A 7,448-nucleotide genomic window follows, 5' to 3' on the forward strand; every position below is an offset into this window, starting at 1 on the left:
GATTAACAATGTTGGCATTGAATGTGCTCTGTTTATGCCTTAGGGCCTAGGCCAATTTGAGGCCCTTTCTATATCAGGACAATAACCACCCTCCTTTCCTGTCCTAGGCTAATCCTTTTTCCAGGGGCTGGACACTGATCACTAATTGTCTTTGCAGAAAGCCACCACATCTCATCAGGGTGTCATCTTCTCCCATGGTCTCAGCAGTCAGGAGTCTGCTGTTTCACGATAGCAACTGTAAGTGCACTATGCTGTGGACACTGTGCCCCATTTCCTTGTGGGCCAAATAATTTTTCTAGTGGGAGTGGAAATAAATCCAGCAATAAAATGTTTGTGCAAGTGGGCCTCCCTGGTGGCACAACGGGTTGAAGTGCGGCTAAGAAGGTAGCCGCGGCTGCCTCAACAGAGGTTTGATTCCGGGCCAGGGAGCTGACCCACATGGCGCGGCACACCTCTCCTGTCCCGCCCACTGCTCCCCTTAGCAGTGTACTTCATCCATCTGCCTTTTCTACTCCCCAATGTGTCTGGTGAATCCACTCACCACCCCTGCACCTCTGGCCTGTACCCCAGTTTGCATGCATACATAAATAAATCTTTTTTAAAATGTCTGTGCAAGTGTACACTGCAGATAACAGTGGCCCACAAGATGGAGTCATGAGCCTTTCAGCAGGGATGTTGGGAAATCTCTTTACAAAGGCCCGGCTCAGCTCCTTCCTGTTCTTGCCTGACTTTCAATTGGTGTTCCGCTAGGAGGTGACCTTGAGGAGGACAGCTGCACATCAAGGGAGACAGAGTAAAAAAAATAAAGGAACCTGGATCTAGGCTACCTAGTGGAGCCACCAACCAAAGGAGCAGACCTGACCTTCATTTGCATTGGCCCTGGAGGGCCATTAGCAAGGTCTATTACCATCTAGCAATGTTAGGATTGCTACCACAGGAGAGAGGGGTGTGGGCAGAGGCCAAGGGTGACGCTAAACATTGCACAGTGCACAGGAAAGCCCCTCCAATAAACGAACATCTGCCCAAAATGCTGTAATTCCAAGATTGAGAAGGTTGGCATTTAAGGATATAAACTTGTTTTTTCAAGCTGACGTTGTTAGCAGTCATATTAATTCCTGAGACACACTGGAACAAGTTTCAATGTCAAGGCTTTTTCATTTTTCTTACTGTTATATTGTCACATGTATAAAAAACTAGGGTGAATGTTAAAAAAATGCATAATATGACTTGAGGATACTTTATGTAAATTTAATACTTCTACTGCCAGTGATAACAGTAATTATGCATACTTTAAGGAGCTGTTGGTCAAGGAATCATTAACAAGCTACTGTTTCACTATTCTGAGCTAAAAGGGATAGTCTTGGTTCCCTAAACATTTAAACAGAATTACCATACAACCCAGAAAATCCACGCCTAGGTATATAGATCCTGAGAAGTTCCAGCCATACCTTGTCTGTGAAGCACACTTTTTATTTTATGTGAGATCAGAGTATGTCAAGAATTTCTCTCCACAGCTACCAACATTGCATGTCAGCATCTGCTGTCATCAGACATGTCACCTGAATGCCCACCGTATGACCAATGTGACCACTGTGCCCTAAACAGCCACTCACTACTCATAGACCAAAAGCAGATAAGCACTAGGATCTGGAAAGCTAGCATTATTCCCAAACCAGTGTTCTCAGCAGACAGTGGAGTTATATCCTGAAAAACCATCTCCTCACCTAGGGCATGGGGACAGGGCGTTTGGAAGGGGACTTGAGTATTGCTTTAGAAGGTAGGTGCCTTGAAGAAGGTGTCTTTGGACTGGCCGGCATGACTGTTCAGGTTGGTGCTTTTTCACATTTCTGCAAGCTCTGGGGTTATTGCTTGGGGCTGGGTAGAATGGGTGGTAGGGGTAATACCTCTGCAGTTTAAATGTGTACAGAAAGTCAGTAGAGATGCATTTAGTATAGTGGAGGTTTGTTGAAGGCTTTTGAGGGAAGTTAATATGTTAGTGACTTTAAGGGATACAGAACAAATTATTTTCAAGGTTGTAGTAAACTGAGGCAGAGGTCTTCTTGGTTTGTGCTTTGTTTTTGCACTTTCAGAGACACACGCTTAGATTTGTCTTTTCTATTCTCTCATTCTCATCTAGTTTTTTTTTCCTCTTCTCTCTTCGCAGATGACATGTCACTTGTATACTGATTTGGTTTTCTCTCCACAGCTAGCAACTGAGCTATTGGGTGATGGAAAAGTCATGATGCATTTTTTTGTTTTTCAAGCAAAAATGTGACATGACTTTTCCAACAACCCACTAACATATGGGACACCTACAGCAGTCCCAGAGGAGGGAAATGAAGGTGTCTAAATCAGTCCACCCCAAGATACACACGCTGGTTTCCTCAAGATGCCCCATTCCATTGTGCACAGTAGTTTGAACTACCAGTAGTGAAATCTCTTGCAACTGAAGAGAAGCTTCTACACTTGCCTAAGTCTTCACCCTTCCCTACTAGAGGAACATCACCATGTCCTAAGCTTCTACCCTTTGCCTAATCATAAGGAATCACTGCCCCCTTCTTATCTGTCATGTGAGATTCCCCTCCCCCATCCTGATGCCCCAGGTCCCTAAATAGAGGATAAACTTCCCCGATCAGCTCCATCAGTCTCCAGAATTTACAACCACATAAGTTCTCCATGCATGTGTTATTAAACGTTGGCCTTTTTCCTTACTAGTATGTCTAATTTTAATGTATTCATCCATTCAGCTGTAGCAGAACCCAGGAGGGATGGGGAAACTTGCCCTGTGCCCCAATACATGTGTCTGGAAAAACTGAAAACAGGTTATTGAAACCATCACTTGTACACAAATGCTCACGTCGGTACTATTCACAATAGCTGAAGCCACAGACAACTCAAACGTCCATCAGTGGGTAACTGGATAAACAGTGTGATATACAGTCTATCGCTTGACAGAACATCATTATCAAAACATGAGTGTATCCATATTCAGCCATGAAAGGGGATGAAGTACTGACACACACTACAACACAGAAGATCCTCAAAAACATTATGCTAAGTGAGAGCGGAGAAAGTAAGTCCAGAGACAGGGCCAGGGGAAGGGAGGATGAGCAGTGACTGCTTAATGGGGGTTACCTTTGGAGGTGATCAAAGGGGGCATTGATACCATGTAGAGCTGATGACTGTGCAACATTGTGAATGTATGAATACCACCCAATTACTTTAGTTAAAATGGCAATTTTATTTTATACAGATTTTGCCATAATTTTTACAAAGCAATAGGCTAACGCTGGTCGTTTCTGGTCTTGGAAATGTTTATTTGGAAACCACCAAATTGCCAGAGGGAGAAGTCTTCACCTAGAAATCAGACTGAGGGAAAATTCAGACTCATAGCATTTTTCTCTTTTTTTAATGGACTTTTATTACCTATTATTTTTAATTTGAGGTGATGCTGGTTTACAGCACTGTATATGATTTAGGGAAACAGGTTCACACCTAATCATAGCATTTCAACTCAACAACAACAAAAAAGATCTGAACAGCAGCTACTTCAAGTTTGGGAACTGGTCATCTCCTATCCCCAGACATTCTCATAAACACTGCTTCTTCCCTCAAGATTGGACAAGAAGAGGGGGAAATGGAGTAGGAATTCTGAACTCAAAAAGTAGTAGCAGGATTTCCACTGGGAGACTGGGTGATGGTCCCATATTCGGTTCACCCCTCCTTCTTCTGGGGTCTTCCAAACCCCGGGAGAATCACGACATAATCTGGGGTGGGATGTTTGCCTCAATCTAAAGTATGCCCTGCATCCTTCAGGTGAAATTCCTTCATATTATAAGAGCTCTATTTAAAGGTTCTGTTGAGCACATTTGAGAAATCCATGAATAAGTTAGGCTTGCATGTCAATCTATCTGAAACTAGAATTTAATTCACTTTTCAGAATTTTCTTTTTTCCCCAACTAGGTTGCTGGCAGAACTCTTAATTTGCACTGAAGTAGGAGCATGCATAAACCTTCTCACTTCTTTTAGTTATTTATGGATAAGGAATCATAGCAGGAAAAGTGCTTTCCTTCCAATTCTACAAAAGGAAAAAAATACCCTCACAATGACCTCAGGAGTTAGTAATCGATTTACATTTCCCTTGTTTTAGAATGAGTTCACACAGGAACCACTCCTGCTTTGAACGTCCTTTTTGCCTTTGTGTAATGACTGTTTACAGCTACATTCATACAGGAAGAGCTATTAAAGAGAGCAATGCTCCTGTGAACTTTTATATATAAAGGCAAATTTTAGCTTTCCGACTCACCCACACATATCATGCAACTGAGCAAGAGTTAGTATTACCTGTGTTATTCCATATATACATATATGATATATAGAGTATGCATTTCTGGGCTTGAAACAGTTTTAGCTTTACCAAATGACATTTTTATGAGCTGAAGTTAAAGCTAAAGGAGACAGCAAATAGCTACTTTAATAAAGTTTAAAAATAAGGAACCAACAAATGCTTAAACCTAAGAGTCTTTACCACACAATCCTTTGCAAATTCTTTCTAAATAACTCATAATTAAATCTGTCGGCACTCTACCGCTCACCCCCAATTATTTTGCACCTATCCTCGCTTGTTATATAAAGCATGTGAACCCGATCCAAATTTTATAAATTACAATTATGGTTATACAATTGGTCACCGTCACTTTAAAACCAGACTTTTTATGGTTCTTATTCATTTAAAGGAAAATATAGTTGTGTCTTTGGTGTTTAATCTTTACAGTTTGATGCAGGAATGGCTAGCAGTTGGTAGAGGTGATGTTGTAAAATGAATGGTATGCCAACAACCAGCTTCTCATCTATATGCCCACCCTTCTCAGTCCTTAAGCACACTTCCAACTGCCAATATTCACATTTCTGAAGGTGAAACTTGAAGGTGTACTGGTCTCCAAAACCCACCCCTTCCATGCTGGCAGCTGGCCAGAAGCACCCAGGTATGAGCGCCCCACTAGGAACAGCCCACGATCAGTAATGCCAAGAGCTGGCGTATAAGCATCCCTGCTCTCTTGCCTGTTGGGTCACATAACCTGGACTCACGCTCTGCACTGCTTGTCACATACATGCACACACACTAATTAGGTGTGTCCACAGTCCCCAGTCTCCCATGTAGATGGGTGGCTAGGTGATAAGTTCTCTTAGAAGTTCTTTTTTCTTAGAAGTTCCTCCTTTTTACAAGTAGGAATATGACTGTTCCAGAAACCAGCATCAACCATGCAGGTAAGGACCACATTTTAGCGGGCTGAAGAGGAATGACACAAAATGGCCCTAGGGGAGGTGGAACAGGAATGTCCCGCTGCAGTATTTTATTCTCTTTGCTACAGTCACTTTTCTTTTAACCTACAAGAGTAAGCACAGAAGAAGCCTTCTTCTACCAGGTAGTATGTCAGGATATGGACTCACTGCAGGGTGAACCACTAAACGAAACCTCTGCTGACAATGCCAGCAGCCCTGATCTCTTGCTACCATCACATCTTCACTACTCAATTGTCACCTTAATGCCATCTCTGACTCCCATGGGCTTTGACAAGCTGAAGAAGGCATGAAGTCCTTTGAAGGAACATTAGCCAGTGGGCACAGAGTTCAAACTTGATGAAAATCCCCCAAAGAGCTAAGAATGAGTAAGAGAAGACATGGAAATATACTTCAACTTTCTCAAGCACATCTCTAAAGTGCTCATAATGTCAATTCAACCAAATCAGTCACATACTAACACTGACATCATCTGAAATGATGTCATTCTCCCCACTGAAAGCCTTCACCTTAGTAAAAGGCTATACTCATCAATATGGGTCCACCAAGTGCAACAGAAGCAAGAGAAATTCATAAACAGAATCACTGCTTAAACTAGAACAGAGGATTCTGGGTGGTCCATAAAGCAGAACTCCAAAACACAGTAAGTTTACAACTTCTTTTATTTATGAGTAGTAACTTTCAAGTTGATAAACTGTACAATGATCGACCATCCAACAAAATACCCAACCCCGGTAGTAAAATAGAAAAATACTTTTAGTCATGTTCAACTAATATTTTTTCATATTACACTCTCTCCAGTGACTTCGTATCATTCTTCACTCTCTTAATTAAACATGTGTTCCTGTTGCTCCCACGTATGATTAGGTGAGGAAAACATATCGGACATATTTGCTTACTACAATTACAAAATATTCCAAAACTGCCTGGACATATAAAGTCAGCGCCAGTACCACCACGTTCTGGGCCAAGTGGTGCTAAGGACAGAGACTTAAATTCACACTCTGACTAGTTTCAGTATTTTACTTGTCCTGGGACCTAGTAATTCCAGTATTCAAAAAGGCTTTTTCAGAGATAATTCCTAGAGCAACATTCGTCAAGACTGGTAACACACTGCAATCAGCTGAGAAGATTTTAAATTCTAATATTGGGGTCATACCCTATACTAATTCAACTAAAATTCCTATGGGTGGGTGGTATCAAGGTATCACTATTTTAAAACAATCTTCACAGCCAAGATGAAGTTCTACCTTGGCTGAGCTGTGCCACCAGGCCCTCAACATTTCTAAAGGAGGACTTTTTAGACTAGAGCTCCAAGTACCAAGACCAAATTCATCAATCAATCAGTTGTATTCTTATTCATAAGTTTTGCCTATCCATTAGCCTGCTCAGTGTTGGAAATGCAACAATGAAAAAGACATCCAGGCTAGACAGAGAGAGCAGAACATCTCAAACATTAATGTATGTCAAATCACCTGAGTTGGTGATGAAATATGGGCCCTGATTCAGTGAGGCCACCGCGAGGCCTGAGACTGCATTTCCAACAGCTCCAGGGTGCTGCTCCCTAGACTCCACCTTGGGGAACATGAGGAACTACAACATGAATAAGGGTCACCGTGGAAGGGGAAGATGGGTTGGTGTTTCTACGGATGAGCAAAAGTGACACTTCTGTGCCATGCGGCCTCTGGCAGTTTCCACCATCTTCAAGTCCTTCCTTACAAAGAGTTTTCAAATCTTTTGATTTAATCCATATCCTGAAGGTTCCAAGAATTTCACAATTTGTTCAGCATTCAAGTCTGCAAATAATACAGGCCAGAAGTGCAGGGGGTGAAAGGACTCTCCAGAGATGAAGCGTGAACTAGAACAAGCAGACCTACTGAAATACACTGCTGAGGGGAGCAGTGGGGAAACAGAAGAGTCTGTTGTGCCATGAGGGTCAACTCCCTGTCCAGGGACTGAATGCATGCAGCAGTGGCTGCCGACAGCTTCACAGAGCTGAGACGTAACACCTTGGGCCACCAGGGAGTTCCCTACACATGCAAGATTTAGAAAGAAGAATTGTATATCAGAGAAACAGAGTTGGAAGGCAGCTGAAAAAATCTACCTGCCCAACCTGAGTTATTGGGTCCAAGCCATACTTGGTAAGA

This window comes from Condylura cristata, unplaced genomic scaffold (genome assembly GCF_000260355.1).
Source record: "Condylura cristata isolate star-nosed mole 26May11 unplaced genomic scaffold, ConCri1.0 scaffold00027, whole genome shotgun sequence".
NCBI classification, from domain to species: domain Eukaryota; kingdom Metazoa; phylum Chordata; class Mammalia; order Eulipotyphla; family Talpidae; genus Condylura; species Condylura cristata.